At 45.4% G+C, this 13,636-nt stretch overlaps 1 long non-coding RNA gene across 1 annotated transcript; it reads right to left on the bottom strand.

Moving 5' to 3' along the window:
- Nucleotides 1-299: 299 nt before the first annotated feature.
- Nucleotides 300-4,210, bottom strand: LOC118538532 (uncharacterized). Its single transcript, XR_004918659.2, has 3 exons — nucleotides 4,091-4,210; nucleotides 2,980-3,164; nucleotides 300-343 (listed from the first exon to the last, which is right to left on the bottom strand). It is a non-coding gene; the product is annotated as an uncharacterized LOC118538532 (long non-coding RNA).
- Nucleotides 4,211-13,636: the final 9,426 nt, after the last annotated feature.

Here is a 13,636-nt window from a genome sequence, read left to right on the forward strand (position 1 = left end):
GGCACACTATATAAATGTATACATATATATTGGCATGCAAAGATTTATGTATAAAGATGTTCATTTAGGAGCGCCTGGGTGGCTCGGTCAGTTAAATGTCTGACTTTGACTCCAGTCATGATTTGGGGTCCTGGGATTGAGCCCCGCCTCAGGCTACCTGCTCAGAGGAGAGTCTGCTTCTCCCTCTTCCTTTCCCTCTGCCCTTCCCCCCACTCTCTCTGTCAAATAAATAAATAATTTAATTTAAAAAAAGTTGTTCATTTAATGGTTATATATAATGGGGAGGGGGAAGAAACTCACCATGTCCAATAATAGGGAACTGTCTTCATGTGGTTTGGTATATCTGTAGAATAGAATATCATTCAACTGGTAAAAGTCATGTTTACTAACCCAAATGTCCTTCAGCTGGTGAATGGATGAACTAACTGTGGTACATCTATACAGTACTCAGCAACACTCTCTATATATTTAGCAATAGAAAGTAACCAGCTATTGGTATATGCAGCCACATGAGTAACACTCAGATGCACTCTGCTAATAAAAGAAGATAGACCCATAGGCTCCATACTGTATTATTCAACTTCTATAACTTTCTGGAAAAGGCAAAACTGTAGGAATGGAGAATAAATCAGTGGTTGCCAGGGATTAGGACTAGGGGGAGTGGTAACTACAACGGGGCAGTGTGAGGGAATTTTTGGGGAGTGAGAAACTGTTCTGTATCTTGACTGTGGTGGTGACCTGAATGTCTGCATTTACCAACACTCAGAACTCAAAAAGAGTTAATTCCTCTGTATGTAACTGAAATGTTTTCAAAGAACATTTAATCACATAGGAAAATGTCAACAATAAATAGAAGAAATATGATATAAAACCTTCTAAAATATAATACAAATTTAACAAATTCTATTCTGTTTGTGTATTTGAATGACGTACATATTGTAAATGAATGAAAGGAAACGTAATAAACCCAAAGGCAGAGCAATGGTCCCTGGGTAATGGTCTTATCGGTGATTCCTGTTTTTGACTTTTGGCTTTTGTATTTTCCAGAGGTTCTCTAATGAGCATGCATTACATTTATAATCAGAAAAAGAGAAATATGCACACACATACACACATGGATATATCATATATGTGTGGTAATTTGACCCGACACAAAACATTTCCAGAAGACAAAAACAAAACCTAAAGCTTGTCACAGACACTTCTCTGTTCTCCTTATTCCTTTTCTTACGTAAAGCAAGTGAGGGAGGTTCAGACATGAGAACTCACTGATTCTGATGCCCCAGCAGCCAGAAACAGGCAGTGGGAGCTGTCTCCCTTCCCGTAGGGCCTGTAAATCTCCATAGAGGAAAAGAGATTGCCCAAAGGTGGAAGAGCCGTCCCTCAAAGGTGCAGCCCTGAGTCCAGAGCTCTTTCTCCCTTATTCCAATGGCTCTCATCTCTAGGTGAGGCCCTCCTGATGGTGCCTCTACTCAATTTTTGTGGGCACTTGACCAAATATTTGCTCTAAAGTAGGAAAACTGCAGCTTGATGATCACTGTGTATAACATATACACACATAACATAACCCCATGAATATCTAAAGAGGATCTCAGACACTGCTCTTAGAAGGCACAGGCCTGCTTAGAGCAGGAGAGGAGAGGTTCCTCCTCTCTCATCATTACCCCACCCTTGTGGCATCCACAGGCTCACTGGCCCTACCCTGGTGCTCTGGCAGGAGAGACCAGCTAACTCCCTTGCCCACCGTCATCCGCTACCTTCATTATCGTCACCATCATCATGACCATAGCTAGTATTTACTGAGTTCTTATCATCAAGTGGGCACTGTTAGAAATGTTTGATAAATGATTTAATATCCATAGAGTTATCATCACTATCCTCATTTTGCAGACAAGGAAACTGAGGCTTGACAAGGTTAAATCACTTCCTCAAGGTCACAAAGCTAGTAAGTGGAAGGGAGTTTTTACAACCAGAGTTGGGGTGCTTTACCATCTGCTGTACTAAATAAGACCCCACAAATGTTAAGAATCCCTGCATGTGTTCCAGAACCATCTAAACTGACTCCTTTCTCCCCCATCCATGTTCCCAATCTTTGTAGATTTCCAACCCTGCTATCCACACACCATCTTTGCTTTTGCTTCTCCCTTGCACGTTGACACAAGACAGTCTCTCTTGTCCCCAAACCGGACTTCCCTCCTGTCTGTAATTGCATCTCTCCTCCTTGTTTCAGCATGTTTAAGGACACCTGTCAGGGTGACAGAATTTTTACCTCACTTCCAAGGGCTGACATCATCATATCTCTACTCAAACCACCTGAGCACGCAAGGCAGAAATTAGACTTACATTTACATGGCATCTAGGGGCACCTGAGTGGCTCAGTCAGTTAAGCATCTGCCTTTGGCTCAGGTCATGATCTCATGGTCCTGGGATTGAGCCTCGTGTGTTGGGGCTCCTGCTCAGCGGGCAGTCTGCTTCTCCCTTTCCCTCTGCCCCTCCCCACCGTTTGTGTACTCTTTCTCGGGTGCGCTCTCTCTCTTTCAAATAAATAAATAAAATCTACTCCCCCCGACAAACCAGACCAAAACAAAAAAACATATTTACATGGCAACTAGAGTCCTCCATGCATATAAGCATGGGTATTACCAATTTCCAGCTTTCTCTTTTAGTAGCTAAGGTCCTATGGGATTTTGGAGAAGCCTGGTATTGATGGATGAATTTTGGGATGTTTTCTCTTTTTATATAAATCTTAAACCACTTGTAGCCTTTGGCATGCAATATCAGCCTATGGATGTCTTTCTTTAGCTTCAAAGGATATATTTGACCAAGGTTTATATGAGAAAGGAAGAAAGAAAGAAAGAAAGAAAGAAAGAAAGAAAGAAAGAAAGAAAGAAAGAAAGAAAGAAGAAAGAAAGGAAGAAATGAAGGAAGGGAGAAAGGAAACCTCTGTAATGTTTCAAAATCCTGCCCCAGTTCACCCACCATGACAAACCATATCCCATGACAAGCAGTAGGGCATTGTTATGAGGACAGGCAGGATGAACAAGCTTGCCAAAGCAACTCTTCTCAATTCAGCCTTGGCATTTCATCATTTCTTCCTTGTGTAGGTTCCAGTGTGATGCCTCCCAAATGAACTCTAGTGGGTTTCCAGAAGGATCCAGACCTTTCTAGAATAAAGAATATCGTTTGAGTTCCCCTCTCTTCCTGTTGTGTCTAGCAACACTAGATTAGACAATTGTTCATACAAAATAATCCTACTGGCCACAGAGGAAGAAGGAAGCAGAACCAGCCTCAAAGGTGTGTGATCTGTGCAGGTGCACGGGGACTCTGGCTCAGAAGGGCCCAGCTTGGTCTAATACTCTTCTGTCTCTGTCTTTAAGCTCTAAATTTTTGAACAAAGAGCCCAACATTTGCATTTTTTCACTGGGCCCTGCAAATTATGTAGCTGGTGCTGAGTGAGACAAGGGCGTTTTAGTTTGTCTTAAGTGGCTCCGTTTCATAGATAAGAAACAGGACAACGGAGGCTCTAGCTGCGCCCAATCTTAGAAAAGGACGCCTCCAGGCTTAACGACAGACCTCCAGCGCAACGGGTGAAAACCCCCTGGTGGCTCCTCTGGAGCGCATTGCGTATGCCTGGGAGCTTTCCCACCTTCCAAGTCTCGCTTCCGCAAGAAAGAAGCTAGCAGCCCGCTTTCCCAGCGGCCCTGGAAGCCGGGATGCAGGCACATAAAGCTCACGCGTCAGGCGCACGAGCAGGAGGCTCCCCTGCAGGGGAGAGGTAAAACGGAGGTGCAGCGAAGGACGCAGACTGTCCAGGGGGAAGGGCGGTGCCGGTGGGGTCCTAGCGGTGTCACAGCCGCTGTCGCCCCAGGTGACCGTTTTTGCGCGTGCGCACCCAGCTGGATGGACTGCTTGTCTGGGCTTGTCCTGCCGGTTGTGAGGCCCCTTGCTGCGCACATTCTTTCCAACCTCCCTGTACACAGCAGTGCTGAGCATCCCTCACCGCGCTTTCGCTGTTAGCGGTTTGAACCGCCCCCTCTTGTTACGTGAATCCCACCAGTCCCACAAAATACTACAGACGTGGGGAGCTTACAAACAGCAGAAGTTTGTCTGTCATAGTTCTGGAGGCTGGGAAGTCCTCGGCAAGTCCAAGGCACCAGCACCCTCGCGGTCTGGGGAGGGTCCTCTTTCCCGGTTCAGAGGCTCGCGCCTTCCTGCCTCATCCTCACCTGCTGGGGGCGCTAAGGAGCTCTCTGGAGCTCTTCCAGGAGGCACGGATCCCGTTCATGAGGGCTCCGCCCTCCTGGCTTACGCACCTCCCCAAAGGCCCACCTGCCCATGCCGTTCCTTTAGGCAGTAGGATTTCAGCGTGGGGAGTTTGGGGGCGACACAAACATTCAGACCTTTAGCAGGCACTGATGCCGAAAGCAGCTTAGAAGCCTTCCCAGCTCTCAATTCTCCACCCCTTCGTCTGAGAGGATTCCACCAAACTCTATGGACAGAATGGTCTTGCTCTCCCTATGGGCTCAGAAGGCGCTAACCTTCTGCTCCACCTTGTGTCCACCAAGTATCTCCGGCCCATCATCTGGATCTCAGCTCAGGGGTCTCTCCCTCCGTGAAGCTCTCCCAGACCGACATTCCCAATTTAGGTCAGGTTCAGAGTTTTTTGGGTTTTTTTTTTTTTTCCCTTTTTTCACTTTGTAATTATACATTTTTAAAAACAAGGCCAGGGGCCAAAGGTGGCATTAAAAATAAATAACCATTGTGGCACAGACTGGCCAGCCAGGCAGGCACCCCATGGCCTAAGCAGGAAGGCCACTGGCTTTCACAACTGACCCGCCATGCTGTGGGTACCAAGAGCAGCCTCAGCAGGGACGGACTAACTGTGCTCGTGGCTGGATCTTCAGCCCCTGGCCCAGCGCTTGGCACATAAAAGATGCTTACGAAATATCCAGTGAGTAAATTATTGTTCTCTATTGTTGATCCTTTTCTCTTTTCTTTTTTAAAAAATTTTTAATTTAATTTATTTTTTTATTTTTGAGAGAGAGAGAGAGAGAGAGCATGAGTGAGGTGAGGGGCAGAGGGAGAAGCCTGATGCGGGGCTCGATTCTGTGACTCCGGAATCATGACCCGAGCAGAAGGCAGATGCTGAACGGACTGAGCCACCCAGGCGTCCCGACCATTTTCTTTAAATGTCAGTTTGGCTCCCAGGCTTTCTTGGATCTAATGTGTTGGACCATCTGAGACTTCCTAGCACAGCCTTACCCTGGATATGGACACCAGCTAGCTTTGCTGTCTGAAGCTACTCCTCACACCTTCCAGCTTCCGTGCCCAGCAGTCACTCAGGGCCCCAGGGTAACAGTAGACTCCTTCCTCCAAGCCAGGACACTCTGGGGCTCCCTGGGGGTCCTGCCTACACAGGGAGTGGGCCAGGTTGGGAAACAGATCCAGCTCAGAATGGTTTGAATAGACAGACTGTGGGAGAAAGAATGGAGGGGAACGCAACCCGAGAAGATCTGGCATGTGGTGGAATGTTCATTAGTGTGGCCACTGGTATGGTTTGTAAGAGTGGTGTCTGTCATCTTCTTAGTTGTACCCAGCTGGGCACCATTGAACCACATAGCTTGTCATAACCCGGATGTCCCCTACTTTCCCAGTCCTAGGAGACTTGAACACGCTGTCTCTGCATGGATTGCCTTTCCTGCAGACCATATTTAAGACCCACCTGAAGCATCACCTCCTTGCTGAATCCTCTGGCACCCTCTCCCACTGGAGCCTCGGTTGTTCTTGGCCTCTTTGCCCCCCAGCCCCCAAGAATTCCCCTAACATGGTCCATCTTCACTGTCTTGACATTGTTTGGGACCATGGTTTCTTTGAAGACCCACCCATCTTTGCAAACCTGGCCCAGCCACACCTGGATGAAGTGAACATTCCACATGGGGGTTTCATGGGAGAATAGATACGTGGATGAGCTGGGCTTCAGAGAGGAAAATACAGGGTGGGTGATTCTTTAATTTTCTTTTGATGTAATTTTATTTATTTATTTATTTATTTGTTTATTTGTTTGTTTGTTTATTTTAAGTAAGCTCTACGCTCAACGTGGGGCTTGAACTCGAGACCCTGAGATCAAGAGTTGCATGCTCTACCCACTGAGCCAACAGGGCACCCTTTAATTTTCTTTTAATGTAAGTTTTGTCGGAGGAGGTCAGGGATGGTACGAGACAAGCTTAAAAACATCGTAAAAAAAAATTCATGTGTCATACTTTTCTGTATTTATGCTATACTTCAATAAAACACTTGGAATGCATGATATGTTACCAGTCTGGGTCAGGGGAGCGGAGGGGGGAGGGTGGCAAGTGGTGGAAGATCTTGGAGTCTCTAAAAAGGAAGAGAAAAGGCCCCGACTGACTTCCAGTCCACAGTTTGTCTCGGGGCCAGTGGCTCGTCAGGCTACTCCCAGGGAAGCTGCAGCCAAGGCATCTCTGGAGCCTGATTCGAGAACACGGTGTTCGCGGCCTCCCGGTTGCCATGGTTACCAGTCAACTTGCGCAGCCGCTCACAGCACCGTGGCCTGTGACTTCTCTAGATGCTGCCAGTGACCTAGTGAGTAAATGGGTTTCTGTGGAAAAAGAAAATGCTTTATTTAAAAAAATAAAAATAAAAAGTAACTTTTCTGAGTATAAAAATGATAATACCTGCTCGCTTGAAAAATTTTTATTTTTTTTTTACTTTTTTCTTCTTTTTTTCTTTTATTTATTTTCCTTAAAGATTTCATATATTTATTTGAGAGAGAGAGAGGGAGCACGAGTGGGGGGAGGGGCAGAAGGAGAAGCAGGCTCCGGGCGGATCAGGGAGCCGGAGCTGGGGCTCCCCCCCAGGGCCCTGGGAACTTGACCTGAGACAAAGCCAGACGCTTAACTGACTGAGCCACCCAGGCGCCCCTCACTTGAAAAATTTTGAACAATACCTACAACTTAGGAAAAAGGGTATAGATACCCTCTGCTATACAACATGCAAGTAGCGGACTTTTTCTCTACGTATATTCAAACACATATTCATATTTTTAAACACTGGACGAGGTCTTGTTTGACATCAGGAATGTAAACGAGAGCAGAATCGTTAAATCACAGGTTCTAAGCTTTTTACACATTCAAATGCTGATTTCAAACATAGAGTTGCCTCCTGACTGGTCTCCCTGCTTCTGATGCATTTCTCCTCCAGCCTAACTTCTTTCTATAACGATGCCAGGGCAATCATCCTAAGCTACGGTCCCATTTGCATCAGCCCTAGTTCAAAATCATCAGTGCAAAATAAAACCCATGTTTTAAAATCTAATATTCAAGATCTTTCCACTTAACCCCAAACTGCCTTTCTAGCCTTGTGTCTTCAGAGACCCTCTGTGCTCTCCAGGTGCCTTCTCTCAGCTTCCCAGTCTCATGGACCAGAGCCTCCACATCCGGTACCTTTGCTCACCTCCTTCTTGACGTCTCACTTTGTTCCAGTCTCAAATGCATTTATTTTTATGTCTTTCTTGAGGACAGAGTCTTTATCCTTGTGTCTTTGTGTCTGAGTGCTTCACCCTGACCAACCATGACCCAGTGAGCAGTTGCTATGTGAAAGAATCAATACTGCATTTAAAATTGAGCAGGATTATCAGGTTTGAGGAATAGAAAGAAAAATCCCATACTCCTCCTGTGTTTCTCCTGCATACACAGAACCCTTGACTTCCGACATTCTGGTCACCAAATATGTGGGGTTTTTTTCCACACCGACCAGTTTTCTGACACCAGTGGGGTGACCTACAATTCACCTGAATCTGATGCTATCTACCTGGAGATATGTTACGAGTCCACAGGTCAAGGGCTCAGTGCCACAAGCTGTCCACCAACCCCCCTTCACACCAGTCATGGGTCCAGATTGTCACCTGTGCTTCTGACTGAACAGCTACAGGTCAGGAGTTCCCCTGATCTTCTCCTTGGGTTCAATTCATCTGCACACAGAACTGAGAAAACCCATTTAGTCACTAGATCACTGGCTGAAGACAAAGGATATGACTCAGGAACAGCCAGATGAAAGAGACACATAGGGAGAGGTATGGGGAGGGGGCGAGGAGCTTCCAGGCCCTCCCCAAGTGCTGCTTTCTCCATATGGCCATGGGTTCACCACCCTGGAAGCTCTCCAAACCGCATCCTTTTGGGTTTTTAGGGAGGCTTCACTTGGTAGGCACGATTGATTAGATCATTGGCCATTGGTGATTGATTCAGTCTCTAGCCCCTTTCCCCTCCCTGGGGGTCAAGTGATGGGACTGAAAGTTTCACCCCTCTAAGCACCTATTTGGCTCCCCTGGCCGACCCTTAGGTATGTTTAAAAGTCACCTCATTAACATAACAGAAGACAATCTTAACCCTTCTCAGCATTTAGGAAATCCCCAGGGTTTTAGGGGCTTTTTGCCAGGAATGGGAGGAAGACCAAATATTTCTTCCTCTAAGTCACAATAGCGCAGGGAACCAAGTGGGGTGACAGCCCAACATTGTGGCTAAGAGCCTGGATTCTGGGGCCTCACAGTCTGGCCCAAATCCTGTCTTTAAGCCTTGCTAACCACATGGCTTTGGCCAGATCATGTCTGTCGCTGGGGTCTTATTGTAAATAGGGATTACAAGTGCTCAGAATAAAGTGAGTTTCTGTGCATAAAGAGTGCAGAGCAGTGCCAGGCAGGCTCTAAATAAACACTATCTACGAAGACAGTACTTTCTTGTATAGGTCCAGGGATTACTCTGCAGCAGTTACTGAGCTATGTATGTACTTTCATACATGCTCTTTTTTTTTTTTTGCTAGAGAGGGAGAAAGGGGAGGGGGGATAGGAGGGGCAGAGGGAGAGGGAGAGAGAGAATCCCAAGCAGGCTCCTCTACCCAGCACGGAGCCCTACGCAGGGCTCGATCTCACAACTCAAGATCATGACCTGAGCTGAAATCAGGAGTTGGATGATTAACCTACTGAGCCACCCAGGCAACCCTCATACATGCTTTTATTAATCCTCATCTGGCCCCCTGAGATCAGTTCAATTGTTATCCTGTTTCACAGAGGAGAAAATGTGAACGTAGAGAGCTTTCTTGACTTGGCCAAGATCCCACAACTTCGGTGCCCCTGAGCGGTCCTCCTTGGTCTGGGTGGCAGGCAGCTTGAGCTGAAGCAGCAACACCAGCCCTGACTCCTCATGAACTGACACATCCAGTGCCAGCACTCAGCGGGTCCTTGACGCATGTCTGCTGAGCTAGGGGTAAATGATTTGACCGCAGGAGAAATGCTCATGGAAGCCCCCAGAGCATAAGAAGGCATAGGCAGGCCCGTGGGAGAACTGGGTTCTAGTCTTCGTTGTTTTGTTCTGGGTCTCCCTGGTAGCCATCCTAAAAGTTGGTCATTTCCTCTTGCACAACAGATTTGATAACAAGGGATTTTTGGAACCAAAAAGGAAATGGTAGAAACCATGATAGTGAAGATATTGACAGCTCAGCAAATCCGAAGACACAGTAACTTTACCTCCCACGGTGAGGAGGCCAACACCTCCAGGGTCTCTGTCAGGAGCCCGCATGGCTTATTCAGTCCATGTCAGTGTCCCCCAAAGCTTCAGAAGTAACGGGATAAAATAGAAGCCCAATCTGAAAAAGAATTTCAGACACTTGAGAAAAAGTATAACCGTGTGCGAGGCCTTTCTTGCTAAGATATCTGATCTGCCTGGTGCATCCATCAAGGTAGTGGAGGGACATTCACAGAGACCTGAGAACGTGGGAATGTTCACCAGGGAGGATTCGATTTTGAAGCAAGTGATGATGCTGGTAAATAAAAAAGGAGAAAAATAATGAGAAAAAAAATCCCCCCCCCCAAAATCCTGAATATTGGTTGATTTAAAATATATTTTAAAAAAGTATGACGAGGGCACCCAGGTGGCTTAGTCATTAAGCGTCTGCCTTCAGCTCAGGTCATGATCCCAGGGTCCTGGGATCGAGCCCCACATCGGGCTCCCTGCTCGGCGGGAAGCCTGCTTCTCCCTCCCCCACTCCCCCTGCTTGTGTTCCCTCTCTCGCTGTGTCTCTCTCTGTCAAATAAATAAATAAAATCTTTTAAAAAAAAAAAAGTATGACGACCCTTTTCTGATGGTTTTCAAAGATGTGAAGTAGGAGTGATCACATCTTGGCTGCCTGATAGGTTACATGTCTGAAATGCATCCGGAACAATTGTTATGGACTGCCTTGTGTCTGCCCAAAATTCACATTTTGTTATGGTGGCCCCAGCAAACCAATACTTAACGAATATGTCAAAAGTAAAGTGTAGAGGCAGACACCCACTAAAGTGAAAACCATCTTCCTTTATTCCTTCTTTCATAAGATAGTGAAAATTGAGGTTTGCAAAGGGTGCCAAGTAGTTGCGGGCAAATAGAGTGTCAATTTGAGAAGTATTCATGATCTTACTCCACATGGGACAGTCCAAAGCAGAGCTGATCCAGCAACTAGTGCTTATTCTTCTATTTATTTAGTCTGTCTGTAATTCCCCAGTGCAGAAAGTGGAACTCATGGAAATGCATCTTCATCAGAAACTTCGCAGTTGCTGGAACCTAATTGACAGTCTTGTGAAACACAGAGGCCAGCCTCACACTTGACAGGGGACATTTGGCAGCAAGGAAAAGGGTGACCTGAAAGCCTGTGCTGGCCATCAGTGCACAACTATTGTTGAAACTGGGAAACTGCCTTTTTGAGCCCTGGCTCATGAATATTCACGTTAATAACCGGTGAAGCAGGTTGTAGAATCTGGACTTTGCTAATTTCAATACAATTACTCAGTACTTATAGCCTTATGTTTTTGTGCTTTCTTCGTAGAGTCTATCTTAAGATATGTTCCAATAATAAGAGATGTATATCTATTAAATCACTTAGTATTTTAGGAATATTGTTATTTCTTTCCCCAAAAGATATGGATTACAACAGGTTCTCTAAAGCATGTTGATTCATTGCTATGATATTTTTGTCCTTTGAAAGTCATATTATCATGTAGCTATTAAAGGGTAGCTATCAAGATTACCAAAACTCTTCATTGAAATAACTTATTTATTTGAGAAAAATGCATGTTGAAAAGCTGATCCAAGTGTGTGTATTTCCACCTTGTGCAGAAATAGAAGGGGTTTACATTCGGCTTGTACTTGCTGCACCTGCATGATTTTGCTATGGAAATGTGGCATAATTAATTCTAAGATGGTTCTTGTAAAATTTTACTACTTGGGAATAACTAGCACATAGTTAAAAGTTCTCAAAAGAACACATTAAACTTGTTTGGATTCTGCGTGACACAGCGATCCGTACAGAATTACAATCAGAATGAAGTTCTTGTTTACCACAGCTGCTGTTAGAAGAATTTAGGGGGCATGGTGCGGGGGCTGGGGGATGAGAAAAGAGAGAGAGACTCTCCTGACCCTCACCAACTGATAATTAAACTAGTAATTGCTCTGTATTTCTACATATGTGTTGGAGACACGGGGTATTTTGTGATTGCATGGTCTAACATCAGGGAAGGGAGACTTCCCAGAGAAGCGACCTATAAATTGAGACAGGAAAGATAAGGGTTATTTAGCCAGAGAAGAGGTAGGAGGGTTGGAAATATTTCCAGGTTGGGAGACTAATATGTACAAAGATTTATATCCTCAACTACCAAGTTTGTCTTAAATGTTTGCACTTTGGTTTTTTTTTTTTTTTTTAACAAATTTATATACTCAGCCAGTATTTACTGATTATCTGGATTAGGAGTCTGGGAGAGATAGTGACAGATGTCTCATATCCAGGGACACAAGACTGGTTTGAGTTTGGTTCTGCTGGTTCCCTCTTCTCCAAAGGAGTTGCTGACAAGTCTGCCTTAGTTGAGCACAAGAACAGATTGGAAATCAGCTTTCATTATTAACCACTAGATTGTCAGGCTGTCCACTAGGGGCCACCCCTGTCTAAGCTAAGGTGGACAGGCCCCTGAGGACGGCACACTCATGATGCGGTAACCTTGCCCAGGAGTTAACGTGGCCCAACAATTCCTTGCTCCTAGCACTCATATAAAGGAGTTCTTCCTTCCTGGAAGAGGGTGATTGAGGTTGGGAGGTAGGAACAGGACAGCCTAGGCAGATAAACAGGGAGAAATGCTGGAAATTCTGTCCATACCCTGGATAGGCTTCGTGAAAAATGACAAGTGAGAGGTTCTGGGAAGCTCTCAAGCTTCACAAGGGCTTACATTGTAGAGTGTGTGTCGGGGTTGGAGGGAAGTCATAATCAACAGCATTATTGAAAGTATGTGTCAGTGGCCCACTGCAGGGGACAAATTTGGCCCATCACTTGCTTTTGTACAAAAAAGCCACAAGGGGGTTTTGCAATTTTAAAGAGTTGAACAAGAGCAAAAGAAGAACATTATTTCATGAAATGTGGAAATTACATGAAGTTCAAGTTTCAATGTCCATAAATAAAGCTTTGTTGGAACCTCGCCACGCTCATATCTGTGGCTGTTTTCAAGCTGCAGTGGCAGAGTGGAGAAGTTGCGACAGAGATTGTGTGGCCCTCAAAGCTGGAAGTATTTATTATTAGTCCCTTTCCAGAAAATGTTTCCTGACCAACGGTCTGAAAGTCTGGGAAGGTCAGTGGCCCACAATCCACCTGCTGCACTGGGAGAATCATGGACAATCTGGTTGGTGCATGATGGCTCTACTCCCTACTTTCTCCACCAATGCACAATACAAATAAATAATATTTCATTTTCTTTTAATATCCTCAGCTCTTGTGACACCTGTGACAAACAATTTCTCAGCAGGGAGGAGGAGGATTTTCCCCCCAGGCTTCTGCTGAGCTGTTTTTTATTGAGAACTTGAAAATCAAGGAATTCCTTTTATGACTTGAGCCAGATTTAAGCTGTTGACTGACTTTAAGTTGTTGAATCTCCTCCAAAGTAGACCCTGTGATAGAATAAATCCAGGTGGTTGTTTTGGGAGGTGATTCCAGGAAACACTGGTGAGGGAGTAGAAGTGGGACCAGAAGGGCAGGAAGCCAATCCAGGGTTACCAAGTGAAGGCAACTGGAGCTTATTGTTGCAGACAGCATAAAATATACTTCAGAGTTGTTGCACCTGGTGGGAGGAGGTTGGGGCATTTATCTACCTATCAGGCATTAGCTGAGAACTGCTCCCATGAGGACATCTGGCCTGCACTGTTGTTGCAACTGGCTGCCCTAGCAGAGATGGATCAGGGGAATCATCAAACCATCAAAAGGCCATTGCATAACTTCACATTTAAAACCAAATTCTGGGTTGCGTGGGTGGCTCAGTCGGTTAGGCGTCTGCCTACGGCTCAGGTAATGATCCCGGGATCCTGGTATTGAACCCCGTGTTGGGCTCCCTGCTCAGTGGGGAGCCTGCTTCTCTCTCTCTCCCTCTGCCCCATCCCCCTGCTTGTGTGTGTTCTCTCTCAAATAAATAAATAAAATCTTAAAAAAAAAAAAAAAAACCAAATTCAGACTTACACAGAATTGACTAATACAAAGAGTTAAATTTTTTAGAAAATTGTTCTGCAGGTTATCAATTCTAGGTGTACTATAATTTACGTTATGGAATAATTTATCATAG

The sequence above is a fragment of the Halichoerus grypus genome, chromosome 3 (assembly GCF_964656455.1).
Source record: "Halichoerus grypus chromosome 3, mHalGry1.hap1.1, whole genome shotgun sequence".
Taxonomy (NCBI): domain Eukaryota; kingdom Metazoa; phylum Chordata; class Mammalia; order Carnivora; family Phocidae; genus Halichoerus; species Halichoerus grypus.